The 21,060-nt window shown below is 37.1% G+C and overlaps 1 long non-coding RNA gene across 1 annotated transcript; it reads left to right on the top strand.

Annotated features, from left to right (window-relative positions):
- Positions 1-1,643: 1,643 nt before the first annotated feature.
- On the top strand, positions 1,644-15,284 carry LOC141488276 (uncharacterized). Its single transcript, XR_012468624.1, has 3 exons — positions 1,644-1,788; positions 7,884-8,008; positions 14,904-15,284. It is a non-coding gene; the product is annotated as an uncharacterized LOC141488276 (long non-coding RNA).
- Positions 15,285-21,060: the final 5,776 nt, after the last annotated feature.

Genomic DNA, 21,060 nt, shown 5'->3' with positions numbered 1-21,060 from the left:
TTCCCTTTAAGAGAAAAAAGGCATTTCCATATTTCTTTTAATTTTGAATCCAGAGGTATTTGTCAATTCTTTGAGTAAGAGAGTCAAGACCTTCCATAGGTAGTCAGAGGAAAAAGTCATTCCTACAGAGGAATCTATCACTTCCCAGAATCTTTGCCTAGTACCTCTTTTCAGGAAGGAGTATCCCCCAGCTCCTGCCCCCTTAAAATTAAATTCTTTGGAAGCTTGAACAGGAAATTAAAGGCTGTTGTTATTTAACCCATCTACCTACTTCCTTATTTAAGATGGAATTGAATCTTTCTTAAGCCTCTAATTTAAACTTTTAAACTTCTATCAGAGACTGGATGCTAACCTTCATCTAGCTTCAAAATCATTTTTAGGGTTTGAACAAACTGTCCAAATAAAGGTCTGGAGCCCCACATTTTTTTTCATTTCCTTGAGATTTTTTGTGTCTCCCAAATAAAAAAAAGAAAGGATGACACATTGGTCTTTACCTCAATCCTTTGGTCCAAATTACTATCTTTATTAGCTATATGTGACCTGCAACAAAGCTTACATTGATTTGAACAAGCCTAATAAACACACCCAATTTTCACATTTGTTTTCTCCACTGCTTGCCTATTTTATGATTGCTCATAATTTTCCAGCACTCTCCTTTAAAAAGTTTTACAAGTTAATTTTTATTCAAACCTGCGCTGCTCTTGGCTATTATATATTGTTTGGGATGATCAAATATTTGCTGGTTAAAATGGTCTCTAGGCTCTTTTAGTATCTTTGATTTGATGATTGACTGTTTAAAAGTAAATTTAGTTAATTTTTAATAAATTTTTGTTATCTTTTGCTTTTATAACATCTATATTCCATAATTCATACTTTAATCCCAGAGTATATTAGTGTGTGTATCTTTCCATGAACTTTCCAACATGACCCATTACTATCTTTTGCCATTTTTTTTACCAATTTTCTGGTTGTAAAGTGAAATTTCAGTTTTAATTTGCATTTCTTAATATTAGTGACTTGGAGTTTTTTCACATGGCTAAAACATTATTCTTTTAAACTTTATTGGGTAAAGAATTAGGGGTGGCGAGGTGGCACAGTGGATAAAGCACCAGCCCTGGAGTCAGGAGTACCTGGGTTCAAATCCGGTCTCAGACACTTAATAATTACCTAGCTGTGTGGCCTTGGGCAAGCCACTTAACCCCATTGCCTTGCAAAAACTTAAAAAAAAAAAAAGAATTGCTCCAGATTTAAGATTCTGTTATTGCTAGGAAAAAATTCAAATGATATTTATGGATTTTGTAGCCTGCTTCTTTTCTGAAGCTATTGTCTCAATCCATCGTTTTGTTTATTCCCTTAGATTTTCTGTGCAAACCATCATGCCATCAATAGATAGGGAGAGTTTACTTATTGTTAGTTTTTCTCTCATCAATTAGTCAGACTTTATTAAAGGTTTTCTATGTACCAGGCACTGTGGATATATATGTACATATTTATACATACAATATAAATATACATATATGGTCTATATTTGAATAATTTATTCTATAATATGAAAACATTTGTCCTTCATTTTTGCAGAAAACCATAACAATCAGGGAGGTGATGCCATGACAAGCACATGAATTGAATTTGAGTGAGGGGAGCTGTGCTGAGTCACAGTCTCACTCTCTCTCTTCCAGAGCCATCTGGGTCCAGTGGCCAGAGATGGGGCAAGATGACTGGAGATGATCCTGGATGTAAGGCAGCTGGGGTGAAGTGACTTGCCCAAGGTCATACCACTAGTAAAAGGTAAATGCCTGAAACTGGATTTGAACTCCCATCTTCCTGAATCTAAGGTCAGTGCTCTATCCACTGTGCCACCTAGATGCCCCTAATTTATTATGTTATATATTCAAATAACCTAATGCTATCTAGACATGTCAAATAAAAACAGGAAAAGATATCTTTGGTTTACTTCTGATTTAATTAGAAAATATCTAAAGTAGTTTTCCTATTACTTATAATATTAGCTTTTATTTTGAGATACATTGTCTTATAAAAAATCTTGATTTTTTGCATAACTTTCGTTTATTCATATAAATATGTAGTTTTGTATAATTTTAATATGATTATTCTCATTGCTTTCCTAATGTTGGGCCATCACTGCAACCTAGTATAAATCCAACTTTATCATAGTTCTTATATATTTTTGGATATACTGTAGACATTTATTCATTGACAAATTAATAAATATTCACCAATGGTTTTGTTTTATAGTTGTTTTTGTTTTTTCTTCCTTGGTTTAATATTTTAACTACATTTGTCTCAGAGTTTGATGAAATATTTCTTCTACAAATTTTTGTGAATAATCTGCATAAAGTATAAAGTTTTTCATAAATCTGATAGAGATCTTTTTATAAATCAGCTTTGACCAAGGCTTTCTTGAACCCCTTTGGTAAGTGCCTTTGGAACTAAATTTTCTTTTTTTTTGAAATTAAATTATTTGAGATTTTTATTTAGTGTTTTAACAATTAGTATATTTTATATTTTTCTAGTGAAGCCCTATTTCTTTTGGAGTTTCAGCTTTTCTGGCATATAAGTTTATATTGTAGGTGTTCTGGACTAAGTACAGTTTCAGCTAGTCATTTGGCCCAAGTTTAAATTGGAAACAAATGGGGTACTCTTGTGACATGGTTACCCCACTTAGTAGTTAATCTATTACTTTTTTTATTTTGCTTCTCTGCTTTACACTGATGTGTCCTATGGTTAGGCTAATAAAGGAAATGCATTCATGAGTGGATGCTGACCAACAAAGTACTTTGAGCCTGGCCTTCTAGAGGCCCAGGTATAAAGTGTTGGTATCAAAAGGAGATAGGTCATGGGAGTCCTAAATAAACTATGTGGATCACCACTCTAAAGGACTTGGGTCTGAGAGTGCCATTACAAGTGGGCAATTGCATATGGTCTACATGATTCCTAAATAAACCTGAAACTGCACTCACTGAAATTTGTCTATTTACTGATCTTGGAAAGTTGCAAATGATTTGGTGTTAAGTATGATCCACAATCCACAAGGTACATGTTTGAAATACTGGAGACATTTGGATGCCTTTTTCTTAATTTAATTAGATGCTAGAATGCCAAACATTCCCAGTGGAAGAAAGGAGGGAGGGAAGGAATATTATTAATTTTTATATTTATACATTAATTTTTATTACATATTATATGTAATATATATTTCTTGATAATGATTTATAATATAAATAATAATTATATTTATATATTTATTTTATCATTTGCCACAAGACAGGAACTATGCTAAGGAACTTTAAAATACATCATTTGAGTCTCACAACCTTAGAAGATAGATGCAATTATATAATTTTCCTTAGAAATGATCATCTTCCACAAGAATGGGGTTGAGTAGGAGGTAGATGATCTCACCCAATAATTAAATTCCTGGAAGTTCAACACACTAGATTTAAGACATACCTACTGAAGACAAAGAAAAGTTATTACTCTTGTCATCTCTTAACAAGAAAAAAAACCAGCCAGCACAAATGGTAGGTCTACTCAGGAAAATCATTTTTACAATGATACCCTCCTTGCCGAGTCATCCTATTATGACCGTTTCCAAGGTCAACTGTTAAGCAACTGTCTTTGAGCATGGGCCCTGTCAACATTAGAATCTGAGGAAACCAAGACTTAGTGAGGTTACATGACTTACCTAAGGCCACACAGATAATAAGTGAAAGGAATGGAACCTGAACTCAGGTTCCATGGTTTCATGTTCAGTATTTTTTTTATTACACCACTATTTTCCTGCCTATAGCTTTCCATCCACTCAATGAGTTGACATTGAGAGTCAATAGGATCATATAACCCAGCCTCCTGGACAGGCCCTTTGTGAAGAGAACAAGGCAGCTATGGAGAGAAGGAACCATGTGCTTGGAGTTCATGCATCTCAATTCTTACGGAGGAACCCAGTTCCACCATATTTAACCTCAATATTTAACCTATGGTTCTGGTGTTGAATGATAAAATGAACAACAACCTGAACTTTGCCCTCTTCTACAAGTTATTAACATTATGAAGATCTAAAGAGAAACTGGGCTGTGTCCCTTTGAACTCTTGAGTTCATTTCCCTTATGGGATAAAATCATGGCATGAGACCACTGGATGCCAAGAGGTCTAAATTCTACCTTCACATCTGTATCTGAGCTTGACTATAATCTGTTTATAATTTTAATCAATGACTTGGCATGTATATCAAATTTGAAGATTGCATAATCTGAGGATAACCCACCAGAGAATTCATAAAGATCTTGATAAGCAAATTTGAAATTTAGTCAAATTAAATAAATTGAAATTTAATATAGATAAATGTAGTTTTATAAATGTTCCCAGAGTGGAAAATGGGACTCATGGAATGACAACTTGGTTCACTTAAAAAGGAAGTCCAAGACCCGGTAGTCCTGCTTTAAAGTGGGAGACCTACCCTTTCTAGAAAGTGTTTGAAAACTGTATTGTTCACAAACCACTGTGAATGTGTTGTTTCATATTTTCTACACATTGCCATCTCATACATTATAAATGCATTTGCCTAGGAACTTGTGATCTTTTTACCCAAACTGTGGACACCTAGACAAGATGTATTTAGAGGTTTCTAAAGTAAATGGATATAATTGCTTGCTATTTATAATATTTTTTTGTTGGTCCCGTCTTCTTTTTGTCTCCTAAACACGAGTATTCTTCAAGGCTTATTCTTGGCTTCTCTTTCCTTCTCTTCACATTTTTCCCCTTGGTGATTTAATCTGTTCTATGGAATAAATGATCATAACAATATAATGACTCCCAAATTTAGATAACCATAGCTACCCGAGGACAAAGGGAGTGTGACATTGCATCTCTCCTGTACTACAGTTGATCATATGTTCACTCCATAAATCTATTTCCAGTCATTAACTCTCTCCTGAATTTCAATCCTAGGCATTCCAATTCAGATATACTACAACCACTACTTATTCAACTGAATTCATAATCTTACTTCCAAAAGAGACTCCTCTTCTAAATTTTTCTACTTCTGTTGATGGCACCATTATTTCTGATACACAAGTATGAAATCTTGAATCATTTTTACTCTGTCCTCTCAGTTTCTCTCATCCAATCAGTCACAAATCCTTTCAATTCTACCTTCACATCTGTATCTGAGCTTGAATATAATCTGTTTATAATTTTAATCAATGACTTGGCATGTATATCAAATTTGAAGATTGCATAATCTGAGGATAACCCACCAGAGAATTCATAAAGATCTTGATAAGCAAATTTGAAATTTAGTCAAATTAAATAAATTGAAATTTAATATAGATAAATGTAGTTTTATAAATGTTCAAAAAAATTTACTTGTACAAGAATACAGAGAAATGGTTACATACTAGCTCTCTGAAAAAGTTATGACAAACTTTAATGAACTGTAAGTTCATAAGTAAACATTGACTTTAGTCAAGCAGGCTAACAAAACCTAAGGATGCAGGGAGTATCTATTTTATAGGATTATTGAATCAGTGTGAATAAGTGTAAAATACTTTAAATAGATTGATATAATTGCTTGCTATTTATAATTTTCTTTCCTGGTCCTTCCTTTTTGTCTCCTAAGTAAGAGGGTTCTTCAAGGCTCTCTTGGTTTCTCTTTTTTTCCTTTTACATTTTCCCACCTTGGTGATTTAATCTGTTCTGTGGAATAAATGATCATAGCAATACACACCTGACTAGACTATATTTGGAATATTAAGTTTGGTTCTGGGATTCATATTTTAAGAATGACATAGATAAGCTGGGCAATGTCCACCTAGGGCTAGGGAGAAGCTTAACTTAAGCTATATAACAACTGTCCTATATCTTAATCTATATTAATGTCACATTTCTATGTCCCCTCTATTAGAATACAAACTCTTTAAAGGTAGGACATCTAAATCAGCAGGTACTTAAAAAATGTTTGGTGAAAATTTTATTACTTTTCAGCCACCACCTGAACACTTCTAGAGATAGAGGGCATGCTGCCTCTTCAGAACCATTTCACTTTTCCTGTGATCTAATTACTCTCAAGTTTATTCTTATATTTGCATGAAACCTGTCTCTGCAAATCCAAACTACTGCTCCTGGTTGTTTCCTCTGAGATGCCAAAATTATAAAGTTGAGAGCAGAGTCTGTGTCATATTTTCAATCCTTATCAAAGAGTACAACACTTTGTCCATAGCTGGCTAACTCTTAAATGTCTATTTAAAGAATGTTTATTGTGAAGTGTTCTTCAAGTTTAAGACTTTTTTCCTTTCCTATTTAAATGTTTTCCTTATGATAGAACACAATTTTCATGTTCCTAAACACTAAAAAAGTTGAATATTTTCACCCTATTTACAGATCACTGAAAACAGATGGAATGTGCTAAAAATATATAGGTTAAAAGCAGTAATTAATTAATCAATATTTATTAAACATATACCAAGTGCTAGATATTGTGTTAATGATAGGGATTTTAAAAATAGGCAAAAGACAGTCCCTGTCCTCAAGGAATTTACAATTTAATGGAGGAGGCATTAGATTGAAGTTGGCTTTAAAACAGGAAACAGTCATTAGGAAAACAAAGTATTTCTAAGATATATTTAAAAGATTCTTTGCCTAAAATGCTTCAGTGTAGGAGAGCAACACACCAATGAAGTGGTTGAAATGCAAAGATATTCCAAATTCCTTTGTTCTAAATGTCATTTGGCAAGACCAGAGGACATCTCTAAGGAACACAGGTGATGAGAATTATAGGATTTCAGAAGCACTTTAAGTCAATGCATGTAGATGAGACTTTGACCTACTAGTCATATGGATTGAGTAAGGTAACTGAATAAAACCTGACCCAGCTTTTCAGTTTATGGTTCTTCAGCCACTAATTCAGATCTCATTTCATTCACAACCCTGCCTAGGCAAACAGAACAAGTATGGTCTGGTTCCCTTAAATGGATAGCCCATGAGTGACAACAGCAGTCATTTGCCAGATTGTAATTCCTTCAGATTTGAGGGTGGGCTAGCAGAGGGTGGTCTCTAGAGGCAGCATAGTTCCAACAAATGCTGGAACAGATAACTGAAGAGTTAGCCAACATAGAAGAAACCTTTGATTCAGACAAAGCATCTTCAGTGATTCTGGCCACAGATAACACCTGAAGTCTCTCAGACACCACCCTGAGTAGGGAGACAACCTCCATCTCTAATGATCATTCATGGAATGAGTCAAATTGGACCAACTCCACTTCATTAAAAATAGCCCCCTACCTCCTAGTTTCCATTAAAGACATGATTGTTAACCAGATAACTCCCAGGTTTCAAACAAAGGCAAGAAATATTGCCAGCTTTTTCTGGACCCCCAGACAGGATTTGATATGGAATATTCTACCTTTGTGAAACATTTTTTGCAGGGTTTGGTCACTTTCAAGATTTATCAGTCTAGAATCAATTGGCTGAGAGGCAGCATATTTATACTGGATACAGAACAGGCCTCAAATAGAAAGATTCGAGTTCAAATACTGCCTCTAATATGTTTATGATACTGATTGCCAATCTGTATTGATGGAGTTTAATCACAGGAATTTTCTTAATGAAATCTCAGGACCAAACAAAAGCTAATTATTAGTGGAATGTTTATTTTGGCTAATTAACCAAATGCATGTCCCAAGTATAATTTTGCTTGTCATCTTCAAAATGTTGCTTTGTATACTGACGTATTAGGAATGAAAAAATCCATTTTGGTTCTGCTTTTCCTTCTTAATCTCCTTTGCTGGACCATCATCTATATCTTACCCCCTCTTTTTCCTATGTTCATCATAGTCATCCCAATTATCTCCCTTCTTTCCTCTCAGAGAGACATTCCATATGACAAGCAGTACATTTTGGAGGGTGAGGGAAGCCCAATTTTATAAAATGAAAAATTCTGAAAATACATATAATGTGTAAAAACTGTGGAACTCCAAGCTCCATTAAAGGGGTGAGTGTCATCTCATATTTCTTCATTTGAGTCTTGCTTGATTTTTATAATTTTATTACTTTTCTTATGAGTATAAGAGTCTTTCCATGTATATTATGGGAGTTAGTGTGTAGTTTTAACTCTGCTTACTTTATTTTGCATCAATTTCTGTAAATCTTTCCATACTTCTCTATTCATCTGATGAGCAACTACTTTGTTTCCAATATTAGATATCACCAAAAAAGTGCTATTGTTAATATTTTGGAATTTATGGGAAGTTTTTCTTATTGCTAGCTTCCAGGGGAAGTAAGCTCAATAGAGGAATCTTTGTTTCAAAGGGTATGGGTTTTTAAAGTCACTTTATTTACATAACTTCAAAGTGCTTTCCAAATTGATTGTAAAAAGCTCCACCTACAATGTATTACTGTGCCTATCATTCCACAATCCCTTCAACATTGACTACTGACATTTTTTGTTATTTTTGCTCATTCAGAGTGTGAGGTGAAACCTCAAGGTAGCTTTGATTTGCATTTTCAGGACTACGGCAAATACAAGTGGATAACCTGTCTTCATCCACACATTTATTTAAAAAGGTTCCAGTGCAGCTCCACTGCACATTATTCTTGCTTTTATTTTTAAGAGATGTTTCTTATGTTTTTCTTTTTCTTTCAAAAACGGTTCCTCTAAGACTATGCTTTGTAACTTTTAACAGAAAAAGACCCTTTATTAAAGGCTTTTTCTCTATTGAGATGATCATGTAATTTGGAATGTTTTTTGCTTTCTAACACAATTGTTTGCCTAATGTTGAATGATCTTTCCTCCATTCTTATAAAACCCACTTGGGTCATAATGATTTCTTGGATAAATTACCACGGTCTATTTGTCAGGATTTTTGTTTAAAATTTTTAAGTTGGGGCAGCTATGTGGTGCAGTGGATAGAGCACTGGTCCTGGAGTCAGGAGGACCTCAGTTAAAATCTGACCTCAGACACTTAATAATTACCTAGCTGTGGAACCTTGGGCAAGTCACTTAATCCCATTGCCTTGCAAAAAAACAAACAAAAAAAACAATAAAATTTTTGAGTTAAGGTTCATTATTGACAATGGTGTAAAGTTTTGTTTTCTTTCTCTGGTTAAGGTATTACTACTATCTCATAAAAGGATTCTGGTAGAGGGCTTTCTCAATTTTTGAGAATCTTTTGTAAAATATGGATGCAAAATCTAATTCTTCTTTCACAATATAACTAATATTGGAAATATGTTAAACAACTTATACAAGAGAGGTCACTTCCATGGGAAGAGAGTATGGTGGAAAAAATGCAAAAATCATAAGCTTGCAAAAGGATAAATGTTGAAAACCACTTGCATATAATTGAAAAATAAAGTGGAGGAGAAAAAAAGAAATACAAACAAAAAAGTTTGATTTTAAAATTTAAAAATCAGTACTAAATGTTCTTTAAAAGGTTAATACAAAGGGCAATTAGGTGGTGCAGTGGGTAAGAGGACCCGAGTTCATATCCTACCTCAGACACTTAATAATGACCTAGCTGTGTGATCTTCAGCAAGTCACTTAAACCCATTGTCTTGCAAAAACCAAACAACAAAAAGAGGTTGAGTTTTCCTGTGAATCCATAAAGACTAGGAATGTTCTTCTTTGGTTGTTCTTTATAACTATATCTATGCTCTTTCTTTAGGTTGAGTTATCTATCTGGTCTTCTAAAAGTTTGGGGTATTTTATATTTTTTAAGGTATCCATCTATTTTTTGTGTTGTAAGTTTTGTGGGCATAAACCTACATATGTTCTGATTATATTTTATTTCTGAGTTTGTTGATTTCATCTTACTCATTTGCTATCTTATTTTCTTCTCTCTTTTTTAGTCAAATTAGACTAAGAATTTATCAATTTTAAGTCTTCAAACTTTTTCAGTTTTTAAATTTTATTAATTTTTTGATTTGCAATTTCTCAATTTTAATCTTCTCTTTCACTTATTTTAAAAAATGACTCAGTTCCTTAAACCTCTTTTTCTACTTCATTAATATATGTTGAAAATAATATGATTTTTCCCCTATGGACTATTTTAGCTGAATCTCAGAACTGTTAGATTGGTTCATTATAATTTTTCTTCTCTATAGCTGTTTCTATGATTTGTTCTATTTAGGAACTGTACAGTCTACATTTGAGTCTGAATCTTTTGTGATCCCTGAGGGTATTCAGGGTCAGCAAGCACAAGTTTATAGGTTGCTGGGGTTTTTTTACTTTGTTTTGTTTTTTTAACCTCCATCATTCTAGGTGTCCTAGCCAAAGGAGACGGCTTATTTTATATTTAAGACAAAATTTTTCTTAGAGAGAGGTCTGAAAGATCATGGGAATCAGAGACAATGTCTAGTCCTATGTGATCTGAAAAATTTGTAAATAAATATATTTCTATATAACATATGCAATTATTTCTACCTATTTGCCTGTAGTCTCCCTCATCAGACTGTTAAGCTCCTTGAGAGCAAGGCCTTTCTCTGTATCCTCAGTGCTCGGCACATAGTAGGTACTTCACAAATTCTGTTTCTTGAATCAAAAAACCAGATCTGTTTAGCATTTAAAGGCTTTTATCAGCTGACTCCAGTCTGCTGTCTCTTGATAGGCTTATTAAACATAATTCATACCTAATGCAGTCTAAGGTCAAAAGCTACCTTTCCAGCTGTGCATACTTTCTCTTTCTTTGAGTGAGCTCCTAGCCTCCTTTTCTTTCTCTGAGTGGGCTCCTAGCCTCCTCTATTTCCTTGACCAGGCCTAGCCTCCTCTTCTATCTTTGAGCAGCATCCTTAGCCTCCTCTATTTCTTTAAGCATGCTCCTAGCCTCCTCACTTTCTTTGAGCAGGCTCCTAGCTCCTCTCTCTCATTGAATGGGCTCCTAGCCTCCTCTCTTTCTTTGAACAGGCTCCTAGCCTCCTTCTCTGCTTTCTTTGAGTGGGTTCCTAGCCTCCTTCTCTTCTATCTTTGAGCAGAGTCCTTAGCCTCCTCTTTTTCTTTAAGCATGCTCCTAGCCTCCTCACTTTCTTTGAGCAGGCTCCTAGCTCCTCTCTCATTGAATGGGCTCCTAGCCTCCTTCTCTCTTTCTTTGAACAGGCTCCTAGCCTCCTCTTCTTTGAGTAGGCTCCTAGCCTCCTTTCTTTGAGTGGGCTTCTAGCTTCCTTCTCTTCTTTCTTTGAGTGGGCTTCTAGCTTCCTTCTCTTCTTTCTTTGAGTGGGTTCCTAGCCTCCTCTTCTTTCTTTGAGTGGGTTCCTAGCCTCCTTCTCTTCTTTCTTTGAGCAGGCTCCTAGCCTCCTTTTGTTCTATCTTTGAGCGGGCTCCTAGCCTTCTTGTCTTTCTTTGGGTAGATTCCTAGCCACCTCCATCTTCTTTCTTTGAGTGTACACCTAGCCTCCTTTTTGATTTGAGCAGGCTCTGAGTCTCCTCTTTCTTTGAATGGGCTCCTAGCCTCCATCTCTTCTATCTTTAAGCAGGTTCCTAGCCCCCGTCTCTTTTTTTATTTGAGTGGGCTCCTAGCCTCCTCTTCTTTCTTTGAATGGATTCCTAGGCTCCTTCTCTCTTTGAGCAGGTTCCTAGCCTCCATCTCTTCTATATTTAAGCAGGATCCTAGCCTCTGGCTCTTCTGTCTTTAAGCTTGCTCCTAGCCTCCTTTTTCTTTGAGCAGGTTCCTAGCCTCCTCCTTTTTCTTTCTTTCAGTGCACTCCCAGCCTCCTTCTCTCTTTTGATTTGAGCTGGCTCCTAAGCTCCTCTTTCTTTGAACGGGCTCCTAGCCTCCTTCTCTTCTTTCTTTGAGTGGATTCCTAGCCTCCTTTATTTTGATTTGAGTGGGCTCCAAGCCTCCTCTTTTTTAGGGGTCCTAACCTCCTTCTCTCTTTCTTTTCTTCTGTCTTTGAGCAGGCTCCTTAGCTTCCTCTTTTTCTTTGAGTGTGCTTCTAGCCTCCTCTTCTTTTTTTAAGCAGGCTCCTAGACTCCTCTTTCTTTGAGTGGGCTCCTATCCTCCTCTTCTTTCTTTGAACAGGTTCCTAGGTTCCTTCTCTCTTTGAGCAGGCTCCTAGACTCCATCTCTTCTGTCTTTAAGCCTGCACCTAGCCTCCTTCTCTTTTTCTTTGAGCAGGTTCCTGGCCACCTCATTTTTCTTTCAGTGTACTCCTAGCCTCCTTCTCTTTTTTTGATTTGAGTAGGTTACTAACCTCCTCTTTCTTTGAACAGGCACTTAGCCTCCTTCTCTTCTTTCTTTGAGCATGCTCCTAGTCTCTCCTTTCTTTAAGAAGGCTCCTAGCCTCATCTTCTTTCTTTAAGCAGGCTCCTATCCTCCTTTCTTTGAGCAGACTCCTATCCTCCTTCTCTTCTATCTTTGAGCAGGCTCATAGCCTCCTTCTCTTTTTTGATTTGAGTGGGCTCCTAACCTCCTCTTTCTTTGAGCAGAATCCTAGTCTCTCTTTCTTTGAACAGTCTGCTAGCCTCTTCTTTCTTTGAGTGGGTTCCTAGCCTCTTTCTCTTCTATCTTTGAGAGGGGTCCTTAGCCTCTTTTTCTCTGAGTGTGCTTCTAGCCTCCTCTTTTTCTTTAAGCAGGCTCCAAGCTTCCTCTCTTTCTTTGAGCAGGCTCCTAGCCTCCATCTCTTCTATCTTTATGTAGGCTCCTAGCCCCCTTCTCTTTTTTAATTTGAGCAAGCTCCTAGCCTCCTATTCTTTCTCTGAACGGGCTCCTAGCCTCCTTCTTTCTTTGAGCAGGCTCCTACCCATCGTCTCTTCTATATTTAAGTGGGCTCCTAGCCTCCTCTTTTTCTTTGAGTAGGTTCCTAGCCACCTCCTTTTACTTTCAGGGTACTCCTAGCCTCCTCTTTTTTGACTTGAGAGGGCTCCTAACCTCCTCTTTCTTTGAACAGTCTCCTAGCCTCCTTCACTTCTTTGAGTTGGCTCCTAGCCTCATCTTCTTTGAGTGGGCTTCTAGCCTCCTCTTTTTTCTTTGAGGTTCCTAGCCTCCTTCTCTTCTATCTTTGAGCAGGGTCCTAGCCTCCTTCTCTTTTGTTTGAGGGGATTCCTAGCCACCTCCTTCTTTCTTTGAGTGTATTCCTAGCCTTCTTCTCTTTTTTGATTTGAGTGGGCTCCTAGCCTCCTTCTCTTTCTTTGAACTGGCTCCTAACCTCCTTCCCTTCTTTCTTGGTGGGTCCCTAGCCCCCTTCTCTTCTATCTTGAGCGGGTTCCTGAGCCTCGTCTTTTTCTTTGTGTGTGCTCCTAGCCTCCTCTCATTCTTTGAGCAAGCTCCTAGCCTCCTCTCTTTGAGCAGGCTCCTAGCTCCCCTCTTTGAGTGAGCTCCTAACCTCTTCCTCTTCTTTCTTTGAGCAGGCTCCCAGCCTCCTTCTCTTCTATCTTTGAGAGGGATCCTAGCCTCCTTTTTCTTGAATGGGTTCCTAGCTACCTCCTTCTTTCTTTGAGTGTACTCCTAGCCTCTATTTTGATTTGAGGGGGCTCATAGCCTCATCTTTCTTTGATCGAGCTCCTACCCTCCTCTTTGAATGGGCTCCTAGCCTACTTCTCTTCTATCTTTTGAGCAGGGTCCTTAGCCTCTTTTTCTTTGAGCAGGTTCCTAGCTCTTCTCTCTTGAGCTCCCAACTTCCTCTTCTTTCTTCAAGTGGGCTCCTTAGCCTTTTTTTCTTTGAATGTACTCCTAGCTTCTTCTTCTTTCTATAAACAGGCTCCTAGCTTCCTCTTCTTTCTTTGAGTGGGCTCCTAGCCTCTTTCTTTGAGCAGGCTCCCAGCCTTCTTTTTTTTTTGATTTGATCAGGCTCCTAGCCTCCTTCTCTTTCTTTGAATGGGCTCTTAACCTCCTTCTCTTCTCTGAGTGGGTTCCTAGCCTCCTCTTTTTCTTTGAGTGTGCTCCTAGCTTCCTCTTTTTCTTTGAGCAGGTTTCTAGCCACCTCCTTCTTGAGTGTACTCCTAGCCTCCTCTTCTATATTTCAGCAGGCTTCTAGCCTCCTCTTCTTTGAAGGGCTCCTAGACTCCTTTCTTTGATTGGGTTCCTAGCCTTTGCTTCTATCTTGAGTGGGGCCCTTAGCCTCCTCTTTTTTCTTTGAGCATGCTCCTAGCCTCCTCTTCTTTAAGCAGCCTCCTCTCTTTCTTCAAGCAGGCTCCTAGCTTCACTCTCTGAGTGAACTCCTAACCTCCTCTTCTTTGAGTGTACTCCAAGCCTTCTTCTCTTTTTTGATTTTAGCAGGCTCCTAGCTTCCTTCTCTTCTATCTTCAGCAGGGTCCTTAGTCTCCTCTTTTCCTTTGAGCAGGCTCCTAGCTCCTCTCTTTTTTGAGTGAGCTCCTAAACTCCCGCTCTTCTTTGAGTGGTCTCCTAGCCTCCTTCTCTTTCTTTGAGCAGGCTCCTAGCTTCCTCCTCTTTTTCTTTAAGCGTGCTCCTAACCTCCTCTATTTCTTTGAGCAGGCTCCTAGACTCCTTTTCTTTCTTTGAGTGGGCTCCTGGCCTTTTTTTTTTTCCCTTTGAGCAGGTTCCTAAACACCTTCTCTTTCTTTGAGTAGGTTCCTAGCCTCCTAGCCTCCTCTCTCTTTTGAGAGGACTTCCTCCTCGTGGACTCTTACTTTTCTTTAGTATTTAGCTAGAGCCACCTTCAGCATGAGGCCTCTCCCAACTTCTCCACTGCCACTCATCTTGAATCTATTTCCTATTATTTGTAATTACAGATGTACATTAAAAATTAAGCACTAGTGAAAAAACATTTGCTTCCATATGTATAGTGTGTATATGCACAATTTTTTACCCTGCTTAATGATTTACCTTGCACTTATTTCTAACACACATAAGCATACATGCATGTATTCACTTGTTTTCCCTCTGGATAGAAATAAATCCATCCAGTTCAGTTTGTTTTCTTGTCTCTACTTCTAGCACCTTGTCCACAGCCTGCTACATACAACACAGGCACTAAATCAACCTTTGCTGAGTAATCAAGTAGCACTGGTAGAGGGGAGCCTCCTTCAAATGAACCCAAAGAACAAGTTAAGAATAAACAACCAAGACATGGCCACCAAATCTCCCTACATATTCTACAGTCTTTGGCCAGGAATCCTCCTTCGGTTGGGACCACAAGCTTGGGGGATTTTCCAGCAGGTACCCATCCTGCTTTGCAGAGGCAGCTGCATGTCTGGGTTTGGGAGAGAATTGTGAGGCAACAAAGCATGTGTTTCTAAGTATATTTCATGTGTCATGTCTTGCTTAGTCTTCAAGGGCTCTCTTAAAGTACTGTATTATTATAATGTAGAGGATTTTCTTTTCACTAGACATTTAAGCAAGAATCAAATGATGTGATAAGTTGGAATAGATGGTCTCCAATACCATGCTTATATTGCTGTATCCACTGTACCAAACCCAACTCCTTGTGAAGTTCAAAATCTAGTTTCTGATCCCATTCCTGTGACAGCACATCTTATTAGATTAAGTCCCAAAGAGATTTTCAGTTAGTAGCATTACAAATTTATCCTGTTTAATAACAGCTGAGCTTTCAATGCTGGACTATAATTCACTATTTCATTTAACAACTCCTTATATTTCCCCACAGTGGCATTTTGAAACTTTTTCCCATCAAGTTCTTAATCTCAAAAATTCTCAACTGTCAGATGATTTAACTTCTTCTAAACAAATGAGTTGGTATTCATTTCATATTTTAAAACATCTCTATACTTTCATTAATTTTGTTGTCACAATCATTTAGAGTATTCTTTTTCAAGGATAACCATTCCAATTCTGTCCTTGAATTCTTCCCAAACATTTCCTTTGGGAACTTTCCCCATCATCTTCACCTTTTATATTTTTTCAAACCATTCTCATGCACCAACTCCATGCCCTTGATCTTCATGTGCTTTTATATTACCTATCCTTAAAAGTAGCAGTTTTTAAAATGTAATGTGAAGTAGCACTTCAAAATACTATCAATTAATACTAATATTAAAATGTTTCAAATAGTGATAATCCTCACAAAAGTCTTTGGGGGAATCTTCAATAATTTTTAAGCAAATAAAGGGGCTTAGAAACCAAAGTTTTAGAATCACTGTGAAAAAAGAAACCCAGATCCTTTTCTGTATGTTGCAAATTAACCCCTAGGGATATAATCCCATCTCTTCCCTTTTAATGAAAAACTTCAGTCTCTTAACTGCTACCTTCACCTCACCTCCTCCCTTCAGATGGAGATGAGGAGGTACAAAATTCCTGGCAGAGGGAACAGCTGACCCACAAGTCTGAAGACAGTGGGAAAATTAGGAAAAGTTAACCAATAAACATATATTAATCACCTCCATGTGACAGGCACCATTCTAAGCACTGGTTTGGAAGGTAGGGAGGAGTCAGGGTTTGACAGACTTTAAAAGTCATAGGAGGATTTGATTCCAGAAATAATAGGGAATCACTGAAATAAACTGAACAGAGCATGGTGAGACCTGTGCCTTAGAAGTCTAGTTTCACATTTGCATGGAAGGATTGAAATAGGGAGGGAATTTAGGCAGAGGGACCTCAACAGGATGGTGGCAGGACAAAATAAAAGGAGAAACAATGGGACAGAGCACCAGACTGGAGAGGGGAGGTGGAAAAACAATGGACTAGGGAGGAAAGAATGAGAAGTTGAGGATGACACCTAGAATGTAAATCTGGATGACTAGAGGGGGTTGCTTATATCAAGGTTTAGGAGGAAGATTATAAGGAATTCGATTTTAGCCACAAGTTTGAGATGTCTATGAGATATTAAGCTAGGAATGCCCAAGACTGGGTATCAGGAAAGAGGTTAGGACCACACAAATTGGAAAATCATTTATATATAGAGGTGTTTCTGAATCAACAAGAGTTCCTGAGACCACTAAGAGAAATAGCACAGGAGAAAAGGGCTCAGGAGAAAGCCTCAAGAAACACCCACCATAGTGACTTTGACAAAAACATAAAGCAAAAGAGACTGAGAGTGGTCAGATAGGCAGGAGAATCCAGAGAGAGAAGAGTCATTGTAAACATCAGTCAACAATCAACAAGCATTAAGTGCTTGATATAAACTGAACACTAAAGGAGAGCATCAAGATGATGGTAATAGGCTAAGTCAAAGATTCGAGAGATATCAAAGATGAGGACTGAAATAAGGCCAGACCTTGCAATTACGAGATCGTTGGTAATTTTGCAGAGAACAGTCATAAGGCCAAAAGCTGGATTAAAGAGCAAAAAAAGGAGATAAAAACTGTGGAGGCATCAATCACAGATGGTCTTTGAAAGGTGATTAATCATAAAAAGAACAGATAAATATAAAACAACAGCTGGGATAGCTGAAACAAGCAAAGGTTTTCTGTGGATAGGCAAAGACATGCATATTTTAGATAGTAGTAATCAGTCAGTAGACAAAAGATTCTTTAATAAGGCAACTTTCAGATGAGGAAACCAAAGCTACCCTTAATCATATGAAAAATTACTCTAAATCAAATTACTGATTAGAGAAATGCAAATTAAAGCATCTCTGAGGTACCTACCACCTCACACCTCTCAGATTGACCAATATGACCAGAAAGGACAATGATCAATGTTGGAAGGGATGTGGGAAATCTGGGACACTAATATATTGTTGGTGGAGCTGTGAACTCATGCAACCTTTCTGGAGAGCAATTTGGAATTATACCCAAAGAACAATAAAAAATGTACATATCCTTTGATCCGGCAATCCACTATTAGGTCTATACCCTAAAAGAGATCATGGAAAAAGGTAAAAACATCACTTGTACAAAAGTATTCAAAGCAGCTCTGTTTGTGGTGGCAAAGAATTGGAAATTGAGGGGATGTCCATCAACTGGGGAATGGCTGAACAAATTGTGGTTTATGTATGTGATGGAACACTATTGTTCTTTTAGAAATCAGGAGAGATGGAATTTCAGAGAAGTCTGGAAAGACTTGAATGGACTGATGCTGAGCAAGATGAGCAGAAACATGTGTACCCTAACAGCAACATGGGGGGGTGATAATCAACTTTAATGCCCTTACTCATTCCATCAGCACCATAATCAGGGACAATTTTAGAGTCTCTGCACCAGAGAATACCATTGGTAAACAGAGAAACAGCTGTGGACAAAGACAAAAATTATTACCTTCAATTAAAAAAAAAAAAGTTGTCTTATGTACATAATTTTGTTATTTCTATTATTTTATTTTTCCCTCAAAGATATGTTTTTTCTCTCAACACATTCAATTTTGATCAATGCATAGTACGGAAACACTGTAAAGATTATCAGATTGCTTTCTGTGGAGGGTAGGAAGGAAGGGAGGTTGGGGGAGAAATTGGAAAATTCAAAACCTTACAAGTAAAAGATATGTAGAAACTACTATTGTATATAATTGGAAAACAAACAAAATATATAATAAAAAAAGTTCTTTAACAAGAGAAAACAAAGAGTGGAGATAATAGGGGCAATTTCTTGGGAAAGGGAGTTTTATTTTGTATTGACAGGCGTAACAGACAGAATGACAGAGCTGAGTTTCACTATACTCTGGTAAAATATCTTGTATTCATATGGTTCATATTCATATAGACCATACTATAGGAAATGTATTGACAAAATAAGATAGATTATCAAAGATGGAAAAACTACTTTTCTTAAAAAAAATTTTTTTGCAAGGCAATGGGATTGAGTGACTTGCCCAAGGTCCCATGGCTAAGTAAACATTAAGAGTCTGAGGCAGATTTAGAACTCAGGTCCTCTTGACTTTAGGGCTGGTGCACTATCCACTGCACCACCTAGCTGCTCCCCGGAGAACTACTTTTCTTGAGATCATGCTACACAAAGATCAGCTGAAGAAACCGGGGCTATTTTAGAGTAGGAAAGGCTAAGAAGGGGCATGATAGTACTCTTCAAGAATCTGAAAGGCTATAACATGAAAGAAGAATTAGATTTGTCCTATTTGGCCCTAAAGATCAAATCTAAAAAAGTAAATAGTGGAAGTTGTAGAGAAGCAGATTTTAGTTTATCCTAATGAAAAGTTCCTACAACTAGAGTAAAATATCTTGCCTCAGGAAATGAGGTTACCTCTCACTAAGAGGTCTTCAGGTATAGACCAGATTATTAGTTTTGGTGTGGATGTTGTATAGAGGTTATTATCAGTCAGGTAGGAGTTGGATTACATGACTTGAGGAGTTTTCCAATTCATGAGGTTCTGTATTTGAAGTTTAGAAAGGTAGAGAATTGTCTCATAAACTAGTAAGTTTCCTGTACCTTTTAAATATTTAGGCAAGGTCTAGTAAACCATTTATCAGGAATGTCATGGAAGTAATTCATGTATCAATTTCAATTCTTGATTCTCTTCAACTATAATGCTCAAAATTCCCCAAATTTTACCTTTTTTGGTATTTTCACACTACTTTTCTTCATATATAGCTCCTGTCAAATTGGTTTACTCACCAACCCCTGAATATGTCCCATGCGTACTGCCTGCCTCCCTTTTATTTCCATGCACTTGGTCATAGGAGACAAAACTATACTCGTTAGAGGAGTATTTTAACTTTCAACAAGGAAAACCTTACTAATATTAGACCCATCCAGGAAAACAGAGTAAGCTTCCACAAGGGATAGAAAACAAGTTCCTGCTCATCTCTGTAGATTGTCACATGGCACTTTTCAGGGAAACAGTGGTAAGAATTCTTAACTTCAGGTACAGATTGAACTAAAAAGTTCCTAGTCTCTTTCCATTCCGATATTAAGTCTTTGTTCATATCATTCCAAGTACCTAGTGTCTATCTCCTATTTTTGCCTTACACATAATAGATTTGGTTTTACCCGATGATCTTTCTCCCCCGAAGAAATGATTTCTCCCTCCTTTTAACCCTTGTAATTTTGTTTTGCCTGCTCAAAGAAATTATGGAAGGGGCCTGGATTTATGATCTCATTCGTTTACCAAGTATATTACTCTGAAACTGAAAATGAGTATTAGAGTTGCCTAGAAGAGCTAACATCTCTATACAGCACTTTAAGGTTTTGGCACAGATATTTTTGGGGGGTAAGGGGTGTGTTTGGAAGGCAATTTGGTTAAGTGACTTGCCCAAGGTCATATAGCTAGGGTATTATTAAGTGTCTGAGGCTGGATATGAACTCAGGTCCTCCTGACTCCAGGGTCGGTGTTCTATCTACTGCCTAGCTGCTTCTACACTTTAAGGTTTTGAACATGCTTTACAAATCTAAGTTCATTTTATCTCCATAACCCTTGGAAGTAGATGTTATTATTATGCCAATCATACAGTTGAGGAAACCAAGGCAAGCAGAGGTACCATAGGTCCAAGGTCACATAGCCAGGATGTCAGAGATAAGATCTGAATCTATGTCTTCAGGTTAACTCTATCACTACAACCCCCTCAGATTCTATCTCATACAAATCTGAATACATCAATAATTTGTGTAAATTCTCCCTAAATTTGAAATCTCTAAGGCAACTCTGTCCTCAGCTTTAGAGTTTTTCAATTTCCTTACTTCATCAAAAACAACTTTGCTATCAGATGTTTTATTAAGAAAGATAGAATGCAGAAGGTGGCATTTTAAAACTTAATACAGAAGCAATGCTCTCATATCTCACATGTCTACGGAACTGCAATGTTGTCAAACTATAAACTATTCCTATCTCAAATGTACTTTTTCTCAACTTCAAAACTAATAAAATGTCATTTACTATAGGTATCATTCTGGGAGATTAATGAATTGTCTTTTGATCTGTAACTTACCTAAATGTTTTTCATAATCCTTTAACTCATTTATTTTTATTCTCCCAATGCAGAACCTCTGGTTATACAATGACCTTTAAATAGTTGTCAGATAGTTATTGGTGAAAGAACAAACCTAAGGACAAGACATGAGGTCACACTATCATCTGACATCAATAAACCTCATTGCTTAAAGTGACAGAAAGATGTTCTAAACCTTGGTAGAAAGTATGTTACTCATTTGACAGGAAGTCTTTGGAAAGTGAACACGATAACCCTTGCATTTGTAAAACACACCAATTATCCTTATGTTTTCTCACCCACCCATCCCACCCCCTAAGT

Source organism: Macrotis lagotis, chromosome 5 (assembly GCF_037893015.1).
Source record: "Macrotis lagotis isolate mMagLag1 chromosome 5, bilby.v1.9.chrom.fasta, whole genome shotgun sequence".
NCBI classification, from domain to species: Eukaryota; Metazoa; Chordata; class Mammalia; order Peramelemorphia; family Peramelidae; genus Macrotis; species Macrotis lagotis.
Note: the sequence above shows the minus strand (reverse complement) of the source record. Positions and strands in the feature narration are given on the sequence as shown.